The sequence below is a fragment of the Neofelis nebulosa genome, chromosome 7, assembly GCF_028018385.1.
Source record: "Neofelis nebulosa isolate mNeoNeb1 chromosome 7, mNeoNeb1.pri, whole genome shotgun sequence".
NCBI lineage: Eukaryota > Metazoa > Chordata > Mammalia > Carnivora > Felidae > Neofelis > Neofelis nebulosa.
The window spans coordinates 119,631,535-119,655,606 of record NC_080788.1 but is presented as its reverse complement, the minus strand read 5'-3'; the positions used below and the strand labels follow the sequence as shown (position 1 = coordinate 119,655,606).

The 24,072-nt window shown below is 37.4% G+C and overlaps 1 protein-coding gene across 10 annotated transcripts in view; it reads left to right on the top strand.

The window, feature by feature from the left end:
• Positions 1-24,072, top strand: part of NUMB (NUMB endocytic adaptor protein) — a 206,550-nt gene that overhangs the window by 63,937 nt on the left and 118,541 nt on the right. The gene's annotated exons all lie outside the window — the stretch shown is intronic.

The following is a 24,072-nucleotide window of genomic DNA, read 5'->3' as shown; positions in this document are numbered from 1 at the left end:
CACCCAGACACCCCACGATTTCTCTTCTTGATATAAGCATTCCTCATACATAGCTCTCTCCTTTCATATTTCCTCTCCTTATACTGGTAGTTCTTGTCCTCCTTTCAGAATCTAATATAAGGAATGATCTCTCTTATCAGAAAAATTTGTCTATTAAACTTTACCTGTAGTTTGGGGAGTTTATAGGACCCCCACCACACCCCACCTTTCCCAGAGCTCATCTTTGAACCAGGTTGAGGATATTTGTAGACCATCTCCTAGGCAGACTCTCCAGTTTCCTGGATTCAATTGTCATCTCAGTATAGGTGGCTCCTAAATTTGGTTGTCTGGTGAACTTCTACTTGCTGGACAGATTGATCATGATATCCTTGTGTAGTAGAGACTTAATAAGTGAATGGAGGAATAATCACACATTTTAATTGTTGATATAGGACAAATAAATTATGGCTCCGTGTGGCTAGTTTTAGAGATCTTCCCCACTATAAGTTACAGCTAATAAAGTTAAGTGAGGTTATGTATTGATTTAGGCACAACTGTCTCATTTCTTGTGGAATCCATTGACACTTAAGTGTGAACTTGTGAAAAAGGTTTCGGTCACAAATTCTAGTGAGGGAATGAGTTTCCAGGAAACCCCTCAAATGTGGTAGCTTCTTTCGGACCATCAGGTTATAGCCAAAATGTAATCTCACCTGAAAATTTGCTATTTCACTGCCAAGACTTCTGGACAGCTGTATGTTATTAGAGCCTTGTGCCTTCATCTCTTCCATCTCTTCTCCCTACAGTTTTAGGTAGGACTCTAATAGTTGCAGGGGACAGACACCCAACTTAAGGGGGAAGAAGAGTTATTGGCCCAAGTAATTGAATAATTAGTCAATCTGATTTGATAATTAGAGTCAAATCTGATTTAGTAGAGATTTAGGGGCTCAAATGACTGTTAGGGGCTCCCACTTTTATTCCTTATTACTCAGCTCTATTTTTCTTTACTTCTTTTCCTTCTGAGACAGGTAGCTTTATTTATGTATGTAGTCAAGGAAGAAGGCTGCAAGCAGGCCCAGTTTATATTGGTTTTATAACCTCAATCCTAGAGAAAGAGAGCTAACTTTCCTCTAGTATCAGAAAAAAGTCCTGGGAAAGACTGTGGACTTGATTGCTAAATTACCTATATAAATGATTCTCAAAGTGTGGTCCCTGGGCCAGCATTATCAGCATCATCTGGGAGCTTATGAGCAATGTAAATTCTGGGGCTTCTGCCCAGTTATACTGAATCTGAAACCTTGGAGTTAGGGGCCAGCAATCTGTGCCTTAACAAGCCTTCTGGGTGATTTCTGATGCATGCAAAAACTTGAGAACCATTGAACTATAGTATCAATATTCAACAGCTGTCTGAAATAGAGAAGCAGAATCTTCACCTTTGGAATAATTAATGGTTTTATTACTTTCCCTAACAAGTGCCGGTGAATGATTTTTTAAAATTTAAATTTCTGCAGGATTACGGTCTGTACAATTCATTTTGAGCATTTCAATTCTCTTTAAGTAGATGAGTTTCTCTAATTTTTTAATGATACACTGTCATCAGGAAAAAAGCAAAGCAGAGTAACATTATTTGCATGCCATGTATATATACCAGTCAGGTCAAATATGTTTATACACAGGTCTTGAGTCCCTCACACAATTCTCTAAAATAGGTCCTGGTTTTGTATCCCCATCGTTGCTTAAAAACAACAACAACAAACAAACAAACAAAAAACCTGAGGCTGAGAGAGGTTTGTCTGATGTAGCCTCAAGTTGTGGATCTCATCAGCAGAAAAGTAGAGTTTGAATGTGGACATTCAACAAGCATTTTATAGAGCGTCTGCTGTGTGCTGGGACCTGTTTTAAGTATCAAGACACAAAACTGCTTAAGACCTTATTTTTGTCCTCAAGGAACTTAGTCTCATAAGGAAGACAAGACAGTGCAGAGTGCAGGGTAATGACTCCGATAACAAAGATACTGAAAGAGTGATTTGGTACACTGTCAAGGGAGCTTCCAACTTTGCTTGGAGGATTGGAGAAAACTTCAAAAAAAAGGATATGAGCTTTGATGTTTAAGTAGACATCATTTTGAAAATTCCCTTGATAGTGGAGCCTGGGTGGCTCAGTCGGTTGAGCTTCTGACTCTTGATTTTTGCTCAGGTCGTGATCTCAGGGTTGTGGGATTGGGCTCTATGTCGGGCTCTGCTCTGAGCGTGGAGCCTGCTTAGGATTCTCTGTCTCCATCTGCCCCTGTCCTTTGCTCACACACTCCCTCTCTCTCTAAAATACATAAAATGAGAAAAGATTTTAAAAAATTCCTTGATAAGCACAAAAATCTCATTCTACTTTCATGTTTAATGAAATTTTAAAGTAAATTACTTTTTCTGAAAGCAAATGAGAGCAATGTTAACTTTAGAATGCTTTTGCAAACAATATTTGCCTTTTATCCCATTATCATAATGTGTTTTCGTGTCCTTGAAGGAGGGGCTTGTTTTAGCACTTCATAATTTTATTTTTTTTTTTAAATTTTTTTTCAACGTTTTTAATTTATTTTTGGGACAGAGAGAGACAGAGCATGAACGGGGGAGGGGCAGAGAGAGAGGGAGACACAGAATCGGAAACAGGCTCCAGGCTCCGAGCCATCAGCCCAGAGCCTGACGCGGGGCTCGAACTCACGGACCGCGAGATCGTGACCTGGCTGAAGTCGGCCGCTTAACCGACTGCGCCACCCAGGCGCCCCAGCACTTCATAATTTTAAAAGCTACATTGTATGCCATGGTAGATGTGCCTTAATTTATTCAGCCAGTCCCCCAACTTTTTTTTTTTTTTTTTTTTACATTTAAGCTTATAGTTTTTACTGTTATAAGTGGTGCTATGGTGAATGTTTTTTACATTCATCTTTGTATACTTGTATTATGCCCTTATTATAATTCCTAGAAATAGAATTAATGGACCAAATATTTGTATTATGCATTTATATTCCTCTTTTTGTCATCTGTCATTGTCATTTCCCTTTTTTTGTTTGTTTTTAAAATACTCTTCATATGTTATGCCTTCATAACATGAGTTATATTTTAGGGGTTTGGTACACTTGTTTTTCATTTTTGTTGATAAGTAGATAAACGTAGTTAATTTCTGGTGATCTTTTGACATGTAAGCCTGTTAAAGTAAGGCAATACACATAAGCAGTTTGTCTCTGTTAATATAGTTTAAGGTAGTACACTTAAGAGGAAAGAATGCCAGTAGAAATCACAATGTACATATGGTCACATCTTAAACAGTGGCTATTTAATCATATGATTTTATTATTGTTTTCATATTTATTTAGTTTTGAGAGAACGCAGGTCGGGGAGGGTTAGAGAGAGGGGGACAGAGGATCTGAAGTGCACTCTGTGCTGACCGTCTGACAGCAGCAAGCCCAAGGTGGGGCTCGAACTCATGAACTGCAAGATCATGACCTGAGCTGAAGTTGGATGCTCAACCAACTGAGCCAACAAAGTGACCCAATTATATGATTTTAAAGTTATTTTTGTCATTTATGTATTTCCCTATCCAAGGTATAGGAATAGTATTAGCTTTGTTTTTGCCTATCTTATAAAATAAGAAAACATATGTATAAAGTGGGGGCCACAGACATTATGTGACATATTTAAAGTCATATAGTTTGAAAGTGCTAGTGAGGATTTTAGCACAGGTCTTCTGACTTCAAGTCCAATATTCTCTCATCTGTGTTACAGCCCTATTAGAGATATGGTATATAGAGCAAAAGAACTATAGAAAATAAAGTACATATGCTACATCAAACCATCTGTTAGCTTTTCCCATGATACCATAGCCTTTAAAAAAACAAAAAAACAAAAAAAACACATGCCTTTGAATTCCATTTTCTGTTCCAAACAAGTTGATGAGAGATTCAGATGGAATTTAAATGAACAGAAGAATATATTCTGAGATGGGTAGATTACTGATAATAAAAGAGAAAATTATAGAAATGATAGTATAAAGCTGGAAGAACTATGGCTACCTAAATGATATTGGAATATAGGAAGACATAAACAAATGGAAATATTAGAAAATAAGAATACTGTTAGTGCAGTGGCTTTTTGTCTCCAAGTAAACTTTTTTTCATCCTTAGGTAGAGAGATTTCTCTTTAGATGATAATTGGTCTCCAGGAAGGAGCTGACGGGCCACAATGCATTTTTTCATGTAATTTATTCCTGGTGAACTTAAGTGTACACTATAGTCACATCAATTAGTGATCTGGCCTGCAAAATGTACATTTTCCTTTACTAAATTTGTCAAAATTCTTGGAATTTTCTGGGAAACAAATCCAGTAAATACATTTGTTTCAGCCTTTTTTTTTTTTTTTTTTCCCATTTGAAACCCTATTCTTAATAGGGGATATTAATCTTGCCCCTGAAGAACTTTGGATCTAGTATGAAGTAAACTGGTAAATATGTACCTGTCAAGTTTCTTCTTTAATACTTGATTTACAAATGATTAAAAATGTGAAACTGAGTACTCAGACCCACAACAGAGAGGCAATACTGATTTTTAAAAGAAGTAATAAATTATGTATAAATCATTTATTCTAATAAACTTCTACCAAATTTGCTTTCTGCTGTACTACAGTCATTAAAATCTTCATTTCTTTTTTTAATAATTTTTTAAATGTTTATTTTTGAGAGAGAGCACAAGCAGGGGAGGAGCAGAGAGAGAGGGAGACACAGAATCCAAAGCAGGCTCCAGGCTCTGAGCTGTCAGCACAGAGCCCAGGCTCTAACTCATGAACTGTGAGATCGTGACCTGAGCCAAAGTCAGACACTTAACTGACTGAGCCACCCTGGTGCCCCTAAAAGTTTCATTTCTGATTAAAAAAAAATTTCTTTACAAGGGAGTTATATCTTACCACGGAGATGTTTTCTAGAATTTTAGTTTTAATGATAAGGTTTCTTCTATTGGAATTCTTAAAGCATCTGATAGATTAGGTGTCCTTTATTCCCTTTGATTTATAATCTCACTGGTTAGGATTAGGCTGGGTACATATTAAGAGTATCAATGAAATCTTTGTGGTTGCTAGATACTAAGGACCTTTAAAACCTTTAGATTGTACAATATAGGAAAAAGTTTGGAGGTTTTTTTCCTGTTTTTTTGTTTTTGTTTTTTGTTTTTCTGTCAGAACTTCCTGATGGTATTCAGTTAGGACTCAGGGATTTTCTTTTTTTTTAAATTTTTTTTTTTTCAACATTTTTTATTTTTTTTATTTTTGGGACAGAGAGAGACAGAGCATGAACGGGGGAGGGGCAGAGAGAGAGGGAGACACAGAATCGGAAACAGGCTCCAGGCTCCGAGCCATCAGCCCAGAGCCTGACGCGGGGCTCGAACTCACGGACCGCGAGATCGTGACCTGGCTGAAGTCGGACGCTTAACCGACTGCGCCACCCAGGCGCCCCTCAGGGATTTTCTTCTAGAGATCATGCAGCCTGTTCACTCTTTAGGAGTTACTCAGAATCTTTTTTCCTTTGTGGTATGTGCTTACCAGGCAGAGTAGCCATGGTATTCTAGTAAGAAAACCTATTGCCAAAACACCCAGTAGAGCAGAAAACTGACCTACTTAATGCTGACAAGTTGAAAAAAAAATCTGTGGAATTGTACCAACATTGGATCAACTTCTTCCTTCTCTTAGGGTGAATGGGGTGGGGGTAGAGAAGAGGATAAGAAAAGATAGTGAACTGCTGCAGGGAAGTAAGTAATGTAGTAAATGAATAATTACCTGAAGTTATTTAATTAAAAGCTATTCATCTGGTAGAATTTGAAGGCCTCTAAAACTTAAAAACTTTAAACTTAAAAAAAAAAAACTGTAAAAAAAAAAGGAAATTCCTAGGGATTTTATGCTAATAATTTAGGAAAGCCCTCTAGGTAAAGTTGTCTGCCAACATTTGATGAATAATTGTTTTTTTGCAGGATATGGTAAAGTTATTTTTTTTTCAGTTTATTGTTTTATCAGTGTGTAGTACATTTTGGAGTTTATGGGTACTGAGACAAAAAAAAAGAATGTTTGGAATATTTATTTGTAGCAAGTGACTATGGGCCTTAACGTTATCAAACTCAGCTTTTCCAGTGTTATCCAATCTAATTTTCACTACTCTCAGTATCTCTAGCATCTAAATTTTAGAGATGTGCTGTCCAGTACAGAAGCCACTAGCTGTATGTGGCTATGTAAATTTTAATAAATTAAAACTATTCTGAATAAAATAAAAACTCTAGTTCTTCTGTCAAACTACCCACATTTTAAGTGCTTACTAGCTGGATGTGGCTAGTGGCTACTATATTGGGTAACACAGATGTAGAACATTTTCATCACTGAAGAAACTTCTGTTGGAAGTTTCTGTTGGAAAGATCTGTTGTATCATGTTTTCTAACCCCCATTGGCCAAAGCAGGTCACATGGACAAAATGCAAATTAAAGAAGTAAAGAAATAGATTCCACCTCTTGATAGGAAGGTAGCTAAGTCACAGTATAAAGGAGTGTACATAAGGAATGAAGAAATTGTTGCCATTTTAAAAAAATTTATTTATTTTGAGAGAGTGTGCATGCATGTGAGCATACACAAGTTGGGGAGGGACAGAGAAAGAGAGAGAGAGGGAAAGAGAGAATCTCAAGCAGGCTCCATGCCATCAGCGAAGATCCCACGAACTGGGAGATCATGGCCTGAGCTGAAATCAGGAGTCAAATGCTCAACTTACTGAGCCACCCAGGCACCCCTCTGGCCATTTTTGCGAAAATTTCCTGCTATTATTTTCTGGACAACACAAGGACATTGTTACCCTTTCATTACATTTATCATTTTCCTCTTGGTTGCTTGTTTTTGCTTTGTTTTTATTTTGTTGTTTTAAATCTGTAATTATTTAATTTTACTCACATACTTCCTTTTTCTTTTTTCCTATGTTACCATGCTTCCATCTGAGATTACTACCTTTCTTCATAGATACTTCCTTTCTTTTACTGTGGGTCTACTGGTAGTGAATGTTCTGTTCTTCCCTGAAAGCATTTTTTATTTTGCCTTTATATTTGAAGGATTCTTTTTCTTTAATAATGAGAAATTTTATTTCTTCCCATTTTTTCCCTAAACTCGTATTTTCATTCTCCTTTCCTCAGAGAATTTATCCTAATATTTTTATGCTTAAACATATTTTAAAAAATATTCTAATATAGTTCACATACAGTGTTATATTAGTTTCAGGTGTACAATATAGTGACTCAGCAATTCTATACATCATTCAGTGCTTATCATGGTAAGTGTACTCTTAATCTCCTTCTATTTCATCCATCCCCCCACCCACCTCCCCTCTGGTAACCATTCTTTTGTTCTCTGTAGTTAAGAGTCTGTTTTCTTTAATCTCTTTTCTTTCCTTCATTTTTTTTTGTTTGTTTTTTCTTGTTTTCTCATGGTGTTTATTACATATTTTCTCTTAATAAAGTGAATATTCAGAATGAGAAATCATTACAGGTTTTAAAAAGGCTCATAAAACCACACACATCAGAAAATAACATTATTATTAACTGGCAAAATGGTCTTTTTTTTTTTTTAAGTTTTCTTCATTTGATTGCCTTTTTAAAAATTTTTAACCTTTTAAGTTTTTTAATTTTTTTAATTTACATCCAAGTTTGTAGCATATAGTGCAACAGTGATTTCAGGAGTAGATTCCTTAATGCCCCTTACCCATTTAGCCCATCTCCCCTCTCACAACCCCTCCAGTAACCTTCTGTTTGTTCTCCATATTTAAGAGTCTCTTATGTTTTGTCCCCATCCCTGTTTTTATATTATTTTTGAATCCCTTCCCTTATGTTCATCTGTTTTTTATCTTAAAGTCCTCATATGAGTGAAGTCATATGGTATTTGTCTTTCTCTAATTTTGCTTAGCAAAATACCCTCTGGTTCCATCCACATAGTTGCAAATGGCAAGATTTCGTTCTTTTTTATTGCTGAGTAATACTCCATTATATATATATGGAGTAATACTGCATTATATATATATATATACGTATATATACGCGTATATATACGTATATATATGTATATATACGTATATATACGCGTATATATACGTATATATATGTATATATACATATATATACATATACATATATGTATATATGTATACATACATATATATGTATATATACACGTATATATGTATATATACATATATACACGTATATACATTATATACATTATATATATATGTATATATGTGTATATATATATATATGTATGTGTGTGTGTGTGTATATACATCTATATCTATATCTATCTATCTATCTATCTATCTCACATCTTCTTTATCCATCATCCAGCATTGGACATTTTGGACTCTTTCCATACTTTGGCTATTGTTGATAGTGCTGCTATAAACATTGGGGTGCATGTGCCCCTTCGAAACAGTGTACCTGTATCCCTTGGATAAATACCTAGTAGTGCAATTGCTGGGTTGTAGGGTAGTTCTATTTTTAATTTTTTGAGGAACCTCCATACTGTTTTCCAGAGTGGCTGTACCAGTTTGCATTCCTATGTTTCCTTCATTTCTTAAATTCTACATATGAGTGAGATCACATGGTATTTGTTTTTCTCTGACTGACTTGTTCCACCAGCATCATACTCTAGATCCATCCATGTTGTTGCAAATGGCAAGATTTCACTTGTTGTTCTGGCTGAGTAATATTCCACTGTGTAAAACACTACATCTTCTTTACGCATGCATCTATCAGTGGACACTTCCATAATGTGGGCTGCTTCCATAATTTGGCTATTGTAAATAATGCTGCAGTAAACACTGGGGTGCATGTCTCCCTTGGGATTAGTGTTTTTATATTCTCTGGGTAAATACCTAGTAATGGAACTACTGGATCATAAGGTAATTCTATTTTTAACTTTCTGAGGAACCTCCATGCTGTTTTCCACGGCGGCTGCACCACAGCATTCCAGCAGCAGCAGAGCACAGGGGTTCCTTTTTCTCCACATCCTCACCAACACTTGTTTCTTGTGTTGTTGGTTTTAGCCATTCTGACAGGTGTGAGGTGATAATCTCATTGTGATTTTGACTTGCATTTCCCTGATGGCTAGTGATGTTGAACATCTTTTCATGTGTGTGTTGGCCATCGGTATATCTTTAGAGAAATGTCTGCCCAGACATTTAGAGAAAGTGGTCCAGTTTCATTCTTTTCCATGTAGCTGCCCAGTTTTCCCAATGCCATAGGTTGAAGAGACTGTCTTTTTGCCATTGTACATTCTTGCCTCCTTTGTCAGAGATTAATTGACCATATAATTGTGGGTTTACTTCTGGGCTCTCTGCTCTGTTCCATCGATCTATGTGTCTGTTTTTTGTGCCAGTACCATATTGTTTTGACTACTACAGCTTTGTAGTAGGTCTTGAAATCTCCGTTAGTGATACCTCCAGTTTTGTTCTTCCTTTTCAAGACTGCTTTGACAGTTTGGGGTCTTTTGTGGTTCCATACAAGTTTTAGGATTATTTGTTCTGGTTCTGTGAAAAATGCTGTTGGCTATTTTGATAGGAATTGCATTAAATCTGTAGGTTGCTTTGGGCAGTATGGCCAATTAACAATATTTGTTCTTCCAGTCCATGAGCATGGAATGTCTTTCCATTTCTTTGTGTCGTCTTCAATTTCTTTCATCGGTTTTTCAGAGTACAGGTCTTTCACCTCTTTGGTTAAGTTTATTCCTAGGTATTTTATTATTTTTGGTGCAGTTGTAAATGGGATTGTTTTCTCAATCTCTTCTTTCTGCTACTGCATTGTTAGTGTCTAGAAATGCAAAGGATTTCTGTATACTGATTTTGTATCCCATGACCTTACTGAATTAATTTATCAGTTCTAGTAGCTTTTTGGTGGAATCGTTGGGGCTTTCTATATGTAGAATCATGTCATCTGCAAATAGTGAAATTTTTTACTTCTTCCTTACCAATCTTCCTTACCTTTTATTTCTTCTTGTCTCATTGCTCTGACTAGGACTTCAGGGCTATGTTGAATAAAAGTGGTGAGAGTGGATATCTTGGTCTTGTTCCTGATCTTAGGGAAAAGGCTCTCAGTTTTTCACTGTTGAGTATGATGCTAGCTCTGGGTTTTTCCTTACATGGCCTTTTTTATGCTGAGGTATGTTCCTTCTAAACCTGCTTTGTTGAGGGTCTTTATCATGAATGGATGTTGTACGTTGTTACATGCTTTCTCTGCATCTACTGAAATGATCATGGTTTTTCTCCTTTCTCTTGTTGATGTGATGTATCACGTTGATTGAGTTGTGAATACTGAACCACCCTTGCATCCCAGGAACAAATCCCACTCGATTGTGTGATTGTGGTGAAAGATTTTTTTTAATGTATTGTTGGATTCGGTTTGCTAATATTTTGTTGAGGATTACTGCATCTATGTGCATTAGAGATACTGGTCTGTAGTTCTCTTTTTCTGTAGTGTCTATCTGGTTTTGGTATCAGAGTAATGCTGGCTTCATAGGATAAATTTGGAGGCTTTTTGAAGGGTATTTTTATTGGGCACAGAATTCCAGCTTGGCAGTTATTTTCTTTCAGTATTTTAAATATATCCTATTGTCTTCTGATTCCACTTTTTGTTGTTGTTAGGGAAGCAGTGTCTTTGGTTTCCATTATTTTTTTTTTAATTTATCATTTTTAAAAGTTTATTTATATATTTTTGAGGGAAAAATAGAAGCAGAGAGACAAGGAGAGAGAGAATCCCAAGCAGGCTCCATGCTGTCAGCACAGAGCCCAACGCAGGGCTTAATCTCACAAACCATGAAATCATGACCTCAGCCTAAATCAAAAGTTGGATGCTTAACCAACTGATCCACACAGGTGCCCTTCTTCAGTTTTAAATAATTCTTCCAGGTGGGTTTCTTTGTATTTAAGTTGCTTGGATTCCATAGACCCCTTTGAATCTGTAGCTTTTGTGTGTTTTGTCAGGTTTGGAATATTTTTAAGATATTGTTTCTGCCCCAGTCACATTCACTACTTCTGGGATTCTGCAGAACTGTATGTTCTATCTTTCTCTGTAGCCTATATGCCTCTCATGTGCTTTTCTTGTTTTTCCATCTGGTTTTTTTTTTTTTTTTTTTTTGGTCCTTCATGTGGATATTTTCTATTGATCTGTTTTCTAATTTATTTAGTGTCAAATCTGTTATAAGCATGTTTTTTTAATTAATTTTATACTTATTTTTTAGTTTCAGAATTTCAGTTTTATGATTTTTTATTTGTCTGTATAGATTCCAAGTCTCTGGTGAAATTCTCATCTATTTTCCTGAACATATTAATCACAGTTCTTTTAAAATTGGTGTCTGGTGATTTTAGATATTTGGATCACCATTTGATCTTTTTTTATTGCCTGCTTTTTCTCTTGTCTTTCAGTCATTTGGTCTTGTCTCCTAGCATTTCTGGTAATTTTTAAAATGAATGTCAGATATTGTGTATAAAAAATTATAGAGGGTTTTAATGATGATACTGTTCTCTAGAAAGGATTTAATTTTCTTGTAGTGATATTTAAAAGTAGGAGCAAATGACCTTGATCCAATACAGGCTTGAGATGTCTTGAGGCTTTGTTTTAGACTTCTTAAGAGCTGGTTTGAATCCAGTTTTCCCTTACTCTGAAGAGTGTTGTCCTTCAGAGGTATCAAATGGAATCCTGGGGTATTTGCCAGAGGCTGTCCTTCTTGGCAGGCCCTGAACTGTAATTTTTCTTTTCCCAGCACTGTGAACCTACCAGAAGTTCTACTTACCTTTTTGGCTTTAAAATAGTCCTCCCCCCCCCCCCCCCCCCCCCAGCCCTCTTGCTCCATGCACAGGTTAGGATTCAGTAAATACCCTAAGGGCAAATGCGGTACAGAATTTCCAGATTCATTTTTCTGTGGTTGCCTTTTATGTGGAATCTCAGCCCCTCAAATCCTACCTGTCTTGATAAGCCCTGAGCTCTAATTTCTGTCTCTGCAGTCCTGTGAGATGGCCAAAAGGTCTAGTATGCAGCTAGTTGCCTCAGGAGGAAAAAGTAGTGAATGTCAGACTTAGCTCTGCCTTTTCTTTTCCTTTGGTATTTTGGCTTCTCATATCTAATTTGCTTTCTGTGTATATTTTTTTGTTTTTAAATCCTGTTTTTATAGATTTTGTTGCCAGGAGAATTGATCAGACACAGTCTACTCTATAATAATTTGTAAGAGGTGTCTCTTATTAAATCATTTCCTAAATAATAACTTATAATAATAAAGCAATATTATAAACAATTTTAAGCATTTACTAATCATTTGCAGTGAACTTGACAGATGAGGATCCTGCCCTCATGCTGTTTTTATTCTTGCAGAGAAGAGACGTATTAAGTACACATTTATTTATATTGTGATAAAGTGTAAAAGAGAAGCAGGATGTTACTTGCTTATTATAGAGATTTAGTTCAGGTGAGAGAGGCAGTGGTCAAGGACAGTTACTTTGAGGAAGTGATATCTGAACAGAGCTCTGAAGAATGAGTAGAATTGGGGGCAGCTGGGTGGCTCGGTTGGTTAAGTATCTCAACTTCAGCTCAGGTCATGATCTCCTGGTTTGTGAGCTCAGGCCCTGCATGAGGATGTGTGTTGACAACTCAGAGCGTGGAGCCTGCTTCAGATCCCGTGTCTCCCTCTCTCTCTCTGCCCCTCTCTGGCTCATTCTCTCTCTCTCTCTCTCTCTCTCTCTCTCTCTCTCTCTCTCTCTCTCTCTCTCTCTCAAAAATAATAAAAATTAAAAAAAGAATGAGTAGAATTAACTTAGGGAAAAGTAAGCAATTGTTAAAACTATCAATTAGAGAGACGTTATGGTGAAAGGAAGCATGGCGGGTTTAAGATATCAAAGGACAGGTGTAGTTGGACCAATGGGCAAGCCCAAAGTTATGCCAAACTTTTTACAAGCCTTATTAAGGATTTTATCTTTTTTTCCCTGCTTTTTCCAATTCTGATCTGATCATTGGTCTGACTCTAATTCATCTTCTGTCCCTAAACAGAGTTATTTATTTTAGTTATTTATTTGGTACAAATATATTAGGTGCCTTTTGAAAACAAGGTTCTAAATTAGATGCTGAAGTTGATTAAAGACAACATGGAACATTGGCTCTAGAGTCAGACAAACCTGAGTTAAAATGTTACCCTACTAATTATCTGTGTGGTTTTGCATCAGTTATTTAATATCTCTAAACCTGAATTTTCTGATGTGCTAAATACTAATGGAAGTGATAATAGGATTAAATGAGCTGACTGATAAATATCCTCAGTAAGTCGTGGCCCTTTTTCTTTTTCTTTCTTTTTTTTCTCTTTCTCTCTCTTTCTTTCTTTCTTTCTTTCTTTCTTTCTTTCTTTCTCTCTCTCTCTCTCTCTCTCTCTCTCTCTCTCTCTCTCTCTCTCTTTCTTTCTTTCTTTCTTTCGTTCTTTCTCTTTCTTTGTTAGAGAGTGCAAGCAGGGAAGGGGGCCAGCGGGAGAGAGAGAATCTTAAGCAGGCACCATGCTCAGAGCAGAGTCCAACATGGGACTTGATCCCACAACCCTGGGATCATGACTTGAGCTGAAATCAAGAGTTGGATGCTTAACTAAGCCACCCAGGCATCCCAACAGTGGCCCTTTATTACTATTAAACAACTATAAACTATGAATTCTACTCTCAAGGTGCTTAAATTCTATAGGACATGATCTACACCAATAGTTATAATATGTAAAATGTAGTAAATGCTACAAGAAGTTTTTGAAAAAGCAGTGATTCAGAGGAAGGAGATACTGCTTCCAGACTTGGAATAATTAGGACTGTTTAATGATGAATATTATGTGTGATAGACTTGGAGCTAGCCATTTTCAAAAGTTAATTTGACATATAGCTATCTTATTCATAAACTTTTACATTTTATTGGGCTTAACAACCAAACTCCTGATTTCTCCCCTCATAGTATCCTGTGAAACCATATGAAGAACTTGGCTTCCTTTCTGACCTCGTTTCCCATTCTCCCTTTACTAAGAAAGCTATATAGCTACATTATCTCCTTTCTATTCCTCAAACACACTGGGCATAGTTCTGCCTCAGGAATTGGGCACTTGGTGTTCCTTTGACCCAGAATGCTCTCTCTCACCTGTGTACTTGGGTTTTCCCTCTTACAACTCAGTATCTTCAGATCTGTCTGCTCAAATATAACCTAGTGAGATTTTCCACTCCCAGAAACCCCACCCCTGTCACTGCTGCTGCTGGAGTGCAGAAGAGTGGGGTGCCCAGTGTAGAGAGAAAGTGTGGAGAGGAGTTAAGATGATGGAGAAATAGGGTGACCAGGATTTCTCTCACCGTCAAACACAGCTGTATTGAGGTCAGATCACTTGGAACACCCAGGAAATTAATCTGCAGAGTGGCAGAAGGATCTCCACAGGTAGAGGAGACAGCTCGGCAGGATCTCAACTAACAAATCAAAGCACACCTGATGGAAGGTCCAGACACTCTACCATGACAGGCAAGGAGGAGCTTTGCAGAGGACTGAACAGTGGGATAGAGCAGCCAAATGTGCAACAACAGAATGCAGGCAACACACTCCAAAAACACTTCCTGAAGTGCCAGGCCCTGGACAGTGTATGATCCCTTTTTAATATAGTAGTACTCACAGGTGCAGGACACATTACAAGCTATTAAAACACATAAAGGACAGAAACCTAGCCAAAATCATGAAACAGAAGAATTCTCCTCAAAAGAAAATCCAGGAAGAAATGACAGAGAATTGCTCAAAACAGATATAAACAACATATCTGACTAAGAATTTAGAATAACAGTCATAAGACTAATAGCTGGGCTTGAAAACGTAGAAGACAGCAGAGAATCTTGCTGCAGAGATCAAAGACCTACGAAGTATGGTGAATTAAGAAATGCTACAGGGGCGCCTGGGTGGCCCAATCGGTAAGCGTCCAACTTCGGCTCAGGTCATGATCTCACTGTTGGTGAGTTCGAGACCCACGTCGGGCTCTGTGCTGACAGCTCAGAGCCTGGAGCCTTTGGATATTGTGTCTCCCTCTCTCTCTGCTCCTCCCCCACTCACACTCTGTCTCTCAAAAATAAATAAACGTTAAAAAAAATTTTTTTTAATGCTACAAATAAGATGCAAAATAAACTAGATACAAGGACAGCGAGGATGGAGGATGCAGAGGAGAGAATAGGTGAAATAGAAGATAAAATTATGGAAAATGATGAAGCTGAAAAATGGAATGAAAATTACTGGATCATGAGGGGATAATTAGAGAGCTGGTGATTCCATGAAACGAAAATAATACCCATATATAGGAGTTCCAGAAGAAGAGGGAGAGAAAGGGGAACAAGGTTTATTTGAACAGATTATAGCTGAGAACTCCCCTAATCTGAGGAAGGAAACAGACATCCAAGTCCACGAGGCACAGAGAACTCCCTTCAAAATCAAAAACAGGTCAACACCATGACATATAGTGAAACTGGCAAAATACAAAGATAAAGAGAGCTGAAAGCAGCTAGCGACAAACGGGCCTTAACCAACAAGGGTAGACACATAAGGGTAGTAGCAAACTGTCCACTGAAACTTGGCAGGCCAGAAGGGAGTGGCAGGAAATATTCACTGTGTTGAATAAGAAAAATATGCAGCCAAGAATCCTTTATCCAGCAAGGCTGTCATTCAGAATAGAAAGAGAGATCAAGGCTTTCCCAGAGAAACAAAAACTAAAGGAGTTCATGCCCACTAAACCAGTCCTGCAGGAGATCCTAAAGGGTATTCTGATAATGGAAAGCAGCAATGACTACAAAGGACCAGAGACATCACCACAAACATGAGACCTACAGCTGACACAATGGCACTAAATCCATATCTTTCAGTAATCACTCTGAATATAAATGGACTAAATGCCCCAATCAAAAGACATAGGGTATCAAAATGGATAAAAACCCAAGATCCATCTATGTGCTGTCTACAAGAGACTCATTTCAGACTTAAGGACACCTGCAGATTGAAAGTGAGGGGATAGAAAACCATCTATCATGCTATTGGACGGCCAAAGAAAGCTGGAGTAGCCATACTTCTATCAGACAAACTAGATTTTAAAACAAAGACCGTAACAAGAGATGAAGGCCATTATATCATTATTACGGGGTCTATTCATCAAGAAGAGCTAACAGTTGTAAATGTTTATGCCCCCAATATGAAAGTACCCAAATATATAAATCAGTTAATCACAAACATAAACACCTGTATAGATAATAATACTGTAATTATAGGGAACTTTAATACTCCACTTATAGCAATGGACAGATCATCTAGGCAGAAAATCCGTAAGGAAACTATGGCTCTGAATGACACATTGGATTAGATGGACTTAACAGATATATTTAGAACTTTTCATCTTAAAGCAGCAGAATATACATTCTTCTCGAGTGCACATAGAACATTCTCCGAAGTAGATCACATACTGGGTCACAAAATAGCCCTCAATAAGTATAATAAGATTGAGATCATACCATGCATATTTTGAGATCACAATGCTATGAAACTTGAAATCAATCACAAGAAAAACCCTGGAAAGTCCCCAAATGCATGGAGGTTAAGGAATATCCACCTAAAGAATGAATGGGTCAACCAGGAAATTACAGAACAACTAAAAAAAAATATATGGAAGCAAATGAAAATGAAAACAAGATAGTCTAAATCCTTTGGGATGCAGCAAAGGCAGTCCCAAGGTGAAAATACACTGCAATTCAGGGCTATCTCAAGAAGCAAGAAAGGTCCCATATACAACCTAACCTTACACCTAAAGTAGCTAGAAAGGCAGCAGCAGAAAAAGCCCAAAGCTAGCAGAAGAGGAGAAATAATAAAGATTAGAGCAGAAATAAGCAATATAAAATCCAAAAAAACAGTCGAACAGAGCAATGAATCTAAGAGCTGGTTTTTTGAAAGAATAAACAAAATTGATAAACCCCTGGCCATATGTCTCAAAAAGAAAAGAGAGAGGACCCAAATGGTACCAAATAGGACCGGAGTAAAGTCATGAGTGAAAGAGGAGAGATCACAACCAACACCACAGAAAAACAGATCATTAGAGAGTACTCTCAAAAATTATATGTCAACCAACTGGACAATCTGGAAGAGATGGACCAATTCCTAGACACTCACACACTACCAAAACTCAAACAGGAAGAAATAGAACAGACCCATAACCAGCAAAGAAATTGAATCAGTTATCAAAAATCTTCTAACAAATAATAGTCCTGGACCAAATGGCTTCCCAGAGGAATTCTACCAGACATTTATAGCAGAGCAGAGTTAATACCTATTTTCCTCAAACTCTTCCAAAAAAACAGAAACGGAAGAAAAGCTTGAAGCCAACCTTACCTTGATTCCCAAACCAGACAAAGACTCTACTAAAAAGGAGAATTAGAGGCCAGTATCTCTGATGAACCTGGATGCAGAAATTCTCGACAAGGTACTAGCAAATCGAATTCAACAGTATATAAAAAGAATTACTCACCATGATCAAGTGGGATTCATTCCTGGACTGCACAGCTGGTTCAATATTTGCAAATCAGTCAACGTGATACGTCACATTAATAGAAGAAAGGATAAGAACCATATGATCCTGTCAATAGATGGAGAAAAAGCATTTGACAAAATACAGCATCCTTCCTTAATAAAAAAACCCTTAAGAAAGTCAGGATAGAAGGAACATACTTTAACATCATAAAAACCATATATGAAAGGCCTACATCTAGTATCATCCTCAATGGGGAAAAACTGAGAGCTTTCCCCCTCAGATCAGGAACATGACAGGGATGTCCGCTCTCACCACTGTTGTTTAACATAGTGTTAGAAGTCCTCGCATTAGCAGTCAGACAACAGAACAAAATAAAAGGCATACACATTGGCAAAGAAGAAGTCAAACTTTCACTTTTTGCAAATGACATGATACTCTACATGGAAAATCCAAAGACTCCACCAAAAAACTGCCAGAGCTGATGCAGGAATTCAGCAAAGTCTCAGGATATAAAACCAATGTACAGAAATCGGTCACATTTCTATATACCAATAATGAAGCAACAGAAAGAGAGATCACGGAATCGATCCCATTTACAATTGCATCAAAAAACGTAAAATGCCTAGGAATAAACCTAACCGAAGAGATAGAAGATCTCTGAAAAGTATAGAAAGATTATCAAAGAAATTGAAGAAGACACAAAGACATGGAAAAAAACATTCCATGCTCATGGATTGGGAGAACAGATATTGTTAAAATGTCAATACTACCCAGAGCAATCCTCACATTCAATTCAGTCCCAATCAAAATAACACCAGCATTCTTCACAGAGCTAGAACAAACAATCCTAAAATTTGAATGTAACCACCAAAGACCCCGAATAACCAAAGTAATGTTGGGGGAAAAAAAAACAAAGCTGGAGGCATCACAATCCTGGACTCTAGCCTGTATTAGAAAGTTGTAATCGTCAAGACAGTGTGGTATTGACACAAAAACAGATACATAGATCAATGGAACCCACAAATGGACCCACAAGTATATGGCCAACCAATCTTCCACAAAGCAAGAAAGAGTATCCAATGGAGAAAAGACACTCTCTTTAGCAAATGGTGTTAGAAGAACTGGTCAGCAACATGTAGAAGAATGAAACTGGACCACTTTCTTACACCATACACAAAAATAAATTCAAAATGAATAAAAGACCTAAATGTGAGACAGGAAACCATCAAATTCCTACATGAGAAAACAGGCAGCAACCCCTTTGACCTTGGCCACAGCAGGTTCTTACTTGACATGTCTCTCTCCGAAGGCAAGGAAAATAAAAGCAAAAATGAACTTTTGGGACCTGATCACAATAAAAAGCTTCTGCACAGCAAAGGAAACAACAAAACTAAAAGGCAGCCTAAAGAATGGGAGAAGATATTTGCAATGGCATATCGGATAAAGGGTTAGTATCAAAAATCTATAAAGAATTTACCAAACTCAATACTCAAAAGACAAATAATCCAGTGAAGAAATGAGCAGAAGACATGAATAGACTTTTCCTTTTTTAATTTTTTTAGTATGTGTTCATTTTTAAAAAATATATATTTTTACATTTATTTATTATTGAGAGTCAGAGAGAGACAGAGCATGAGCAGGGGAGGGGCAGAGAGGGGGAGATACAGAATCTTTTTTTTTTTTTTTTTAATTTTTATTTTTGGGACAGAGAGAGACAGAACATGAACGGGGGAGGGGCAGAGAGAGAGGGAGACACAGAATCGGAAACAGGCTCCAGGCTCCCGAGCCATCAGCCCAGAGCCTGACACGGGGCTCGAACTCACGAACCGTGAGATCGTGACCTGGCTGAAGTCGGACGCTTAACCAACTGCGCCACCCAGGCGCCCCGGGAGATACAGAATCTTAAGCGGGCTCCAGGCTCTGAGCTGTCAGCATAGAGCCCACTGAGGGGCTCGAATTCACAAACCAGGGAATCATGACCTGAGCCGAAGTCAGATGCTTAAACAACTGAGCCACCCAGGTGCCCCTTATTCAGTTTTGTTTGTTTGTTTGTTTTTTGAGAGAGACCGAGTACAAGTGGGGGAGGAGCAGAGAGAGAGGGAGACCCAGAATCTGAAGCATGCTCCAGGCTCTGAGCTGTCAGCACAGAACCCGATGTGGGATTTGAACCCATGAACTGTGAGATCATTACTTGAACCGAAGTCAGACACTTAACTGACTGAGCTACCCAGGTGCCCGTAGACACTTTTCCAAAGAAGACATCCAGGTGGCAAACAGACACATGAAAGTCTGCTCAAAATCACTCACCATTAGGTAAATACAGATCAAAACCACAGTGAGATACCACCTCACACTGGTCAGAGTGGCTAAAATTAACAACTCAGGCAACAACACATGTTGGTGAGGAAGTGGATAAAGGGGAACCCTCTTGTACTGTTGGTGGGAATGCAAACTGATGCAGCCACTCTGGAAAACAGTGTGGAGGTTCCTCAAAAAATTAAAAATAGAATTACCCTACAACCCAGCTATGACACTACTAGGAATTTATTCAAAGGATACAGGAGTGTTGATTTGAAGGGGCACATGCACCCCAATGTTTATAGCAGTGCTATCAATAATAGCTAAATTATGGAAAGAGCCCAAATGTCCATGAAGTGATGAATGGATCAAGAAGATGTAGTATATATACACACAATGGAATACTACTTGGCAATGAAAAAGAATGATATCTTGCCATTTCCAACAATGTGGATGGAACTAGAGTGTATTATGCCAAGCAAATAAGTCAGAGAAAGACCTATCACATGATTTCACTCACATGTGGAATTTGAGAAACTTAACAGATGATCATAGGGGAAGGGTAGGAACTAGCTTACACATAGTAAGATCTGATTAAATGATACCTGTTATTATTATGCAGTTTTGTACTTAGATTCAGACTGAGTTTAAGATGTGAGTGATACGACTTAGCACAACTGAGAAAGATTAGGGGCACCTGGGTGGCTTAGTTAAGTGTCCGACTTCAGCTCAAGTAATGATCTCACAGTTTGTGAGTTTGAGCCCCACGTTGGGCTCTGTGCTGACAGCTCACAGCCTGGATCCTGCTTTGGATTCTGTGTCTCTGTCTCTCTCTACCCTTCTCCTGTTCATGCTCTTTCTCTTTCTCTCTCTCTCTCAAAAATAAATAAACATTAAAAAAAGAAAAAAGAAAAAATGACTATTTCAGAACAATTTAAATAGTACTTTCACGCAAGAATAATTTACAAGTACCAAAACTATTGGGTGAAAGTTTGGTAAGGAACGTGATATTTACATAGCCTCAAGATAGTTCCTTACAAAATATTAACTTATTACAAAGAGAAAATTAGTAACTTTACAGTAGAGAAACTTGGCAGGAGACTCTTTTACCAAATGATCAAAGTTAGTATCACTGATAATAGAACCCACTAGCCTCTTGGAGTTTTTGATATGTGCGTGAAGGACCCAACATTACTTTGTGACATTCCTGTAAAAAATGCATAGCCTGAATTTAAACATGAGAGACCATCAGACAAACATGATTGAGGGACATTCTGCAAGATAACTAGTCTATATTCTTTTAAAATATTAGTTTTAAAAGACAGACTAAGGAACTGTTCAGATGGTAAGTTTCTATAGAGACATTACCACTAAATGTAATGCACGGTCCTGAATTGGATTTTGGACTGGGGAAATCAGTAGCTTTAAAGGACATTTTTAAGGCAGTTGGAAACATTTGAACATGGAGTGTAATTATGTAACAGAAATTTTAACATTGATACAATACTGCTCTGATTTGCTACACTGTGGTTATCTAAGTGCATATCTGTCTTCCTGGGAAAATACATAGAAACATTGAGTGCTGCTCATATGTGGATCCTGAGAAACCTAACAGAAGACCATGGGGGAGGGAAAAGGGGAAAAAAATAGTTACAGAGAAGGAGGGAGGCAAACCATAGGAGACTCTTAAATACTGAGAACAGAGGGTTGATGGGGGGGGGGGTGGGGGGAGAGGGGAAAGTGGGTGATAGGCCTTGAGGAGGGCACCTGTTGGGATGAGCACTGGGTGTTGTATGGAAACCAATTTGACAATAAATTACATTTAATAAAAAAAGAAACATTGAGTGCTAAAATGGTACAGTGTCTGTGACTCACTCACATGGTTCAGGAAAAAAAAAGTGTGAAAGAATGACAAAGCAAATGAGGGAAATGTAAATAATCAGTGGTATTTGCAAGCTATATAAAACAAAAAGCTACCTAAAAATTCCTAAGTCACAATTTTTCATATTTGTGAGTTGTGATTGAACAACTTGATTTTATTGGTTATTAATAGAGTCACAAAAAGGACAAAAATTATTCTCATCACTTAGAGAAAGTAAAGTAGTGAAGGAAATACTTATCAAGTTGAAAAATTACAAATTGTTAAGATACAGAGCAGAAGGACTTGAATTTTTGTTTGGAGTTCTGTAATGGCCAAGTTACCTCAAGCACCTTATTTTCCTATATTCATTTCCTTTGATATGTTTACAATAGGTTTTTAAAGGATTTCCTAAGGATTTCCTATTTAACTAATAAGTTTTCTTTAAAAAGGGTGCTTTGTGAAAACAGATTGCCATATTCCAGACAAAAACCTTTATAAATTTATTAAGAAAATTTGAAGGCTATTTTTGGAATTATTTTTTGTTTAGTTTTTTAAAGTTTTTTTTTTTTTTTTTTAACGTTTATTTATTTTTGAGACAGAGAGAGACCGAGCATGAACGGGGGAGGGTCAGAGAGAGGGAAACACAGAATCTGAAGCAGGCTCCAGGCTCTGAGCTATCAGCACAGAGCCCGACGTGGGGCTCGAACTCACGGACCGCGAGATCATGACCTGAGCCGAAGTCGGCCACCCAACCGACTGAGCCACCCAGGCGCCCCTAGTTTTTTAAAGTTTTAATTTAAATTCCAGTTAACATACAGTGTAATATTAGTTTCAGATGTACAATTTAGTGGTACAATTCCATACAAAATGCAGTGCTCATCACAACAAGTGCACTCCTCCTCAATCCCCATCACCTATTTCACCTATCCCCCACCCCCCAACCTCCCTTCTGTTAACCATCAGTTGGTTTTCTATAGTTAAGAGTCTTTTTCTTGGTTTATGTCTCTGTCTCTCTTCCCCTTTGCTCATTTGTTTTGATTCTTAAATTCCACATATGAGTGATATCATATGGCGCTTGTCTTTCTCTGATTTCATTCAGCATAATACTCTCTAGCTCCATCCATGTTGTTGCAAATGGCAAGATTTCACTTTTTATGGCTAATATTCCACTGTATATATTTACCACATCTTCTTTGTTCATCAATTGATGGACACTTGAGCTGCTTCCATATTTTGGCTATTAAAAATAATGCTGCTATAAACATAGGGGCACATGTATCCCTTTAAATTAGTGTTCTTGTATTCTTTGGGTAAGTACCTACTAGTGCAATTGCTGGATCATAGGGTACTTCTACTTTAAAATTTTTGAGGAACCTGCCTACTGTTTTCCAATGACTACAGCAGTTTGCATTCCCACCAGCAGTGCATGAGTGTTCCTTTTTCTCTATATCCTTGCCAACACCTGTTCTTGTGTTGTTGGTTTTATTGATGAAGTCATTGATGAAGATGATGTGAATTGTCATTGTAGTTTTGATTTGCATTTCCCTGATGATTATTGATGATGAGCATCTTTTCATGTGTCTGTTGATGTTTTTGCAATTATTTGTTAAAAGGGAATATATTAGGGAATGGACGTTCTGTATTAAATCTTTGAGCTAGGGGCGCCTGGGTGGCTCAGTCATTGAAGTGTCCAAGTTCAGTTCAGGTCATTGCTCACAGTTCCTGAGTTTGAGCCCCACCCACATCAGGCTCTCTGCTGTCAACACAGAGCTTGCTTCAGATCCTCTGTCCCAGTCTCTCTCTGCCCCTCCTCCACCCATTCTCTTTTTCTCTCTCAAAATAAATGCATAAACATTAAAAAATAAATAAATCTTTGAGCTACAATGAACAATCATTTTAATAATTATTTATGTAATAAGTTATTTTAATACTTAGTATAATTCTTGCTGTTAGACTGGTGACATTCATAAAAACTCACCTTGATAATATTATTGATGAGCTGTTTAACAAAATTATCCTATAGGGCTTTTGTAAAATATTATTCCTATCATTCCTTTAAAAACAGGTTTTTATTTTTTTTTTTTATTTTTTTTTTTTCCTTTTTTTATTTTTTTATTTTATTTTATTTTTTTTTTATTTTTTAATATATGAAATTTACTGTCAAATTGGTTTCCATACAACACCCAGTGCTCATCCCAAAAGGTGCTCTCCTCAATACCCATCACCCACCCTGCCCTCCCTCCCACCCCCCATCAACCCTCAGTTTGTTCTCAGTTTTTAACAGTAAAAACAGGTTTTTATATTGTATTACTAAAACTTCCCCCTTCAAAGAAACAACTAACTTTATCA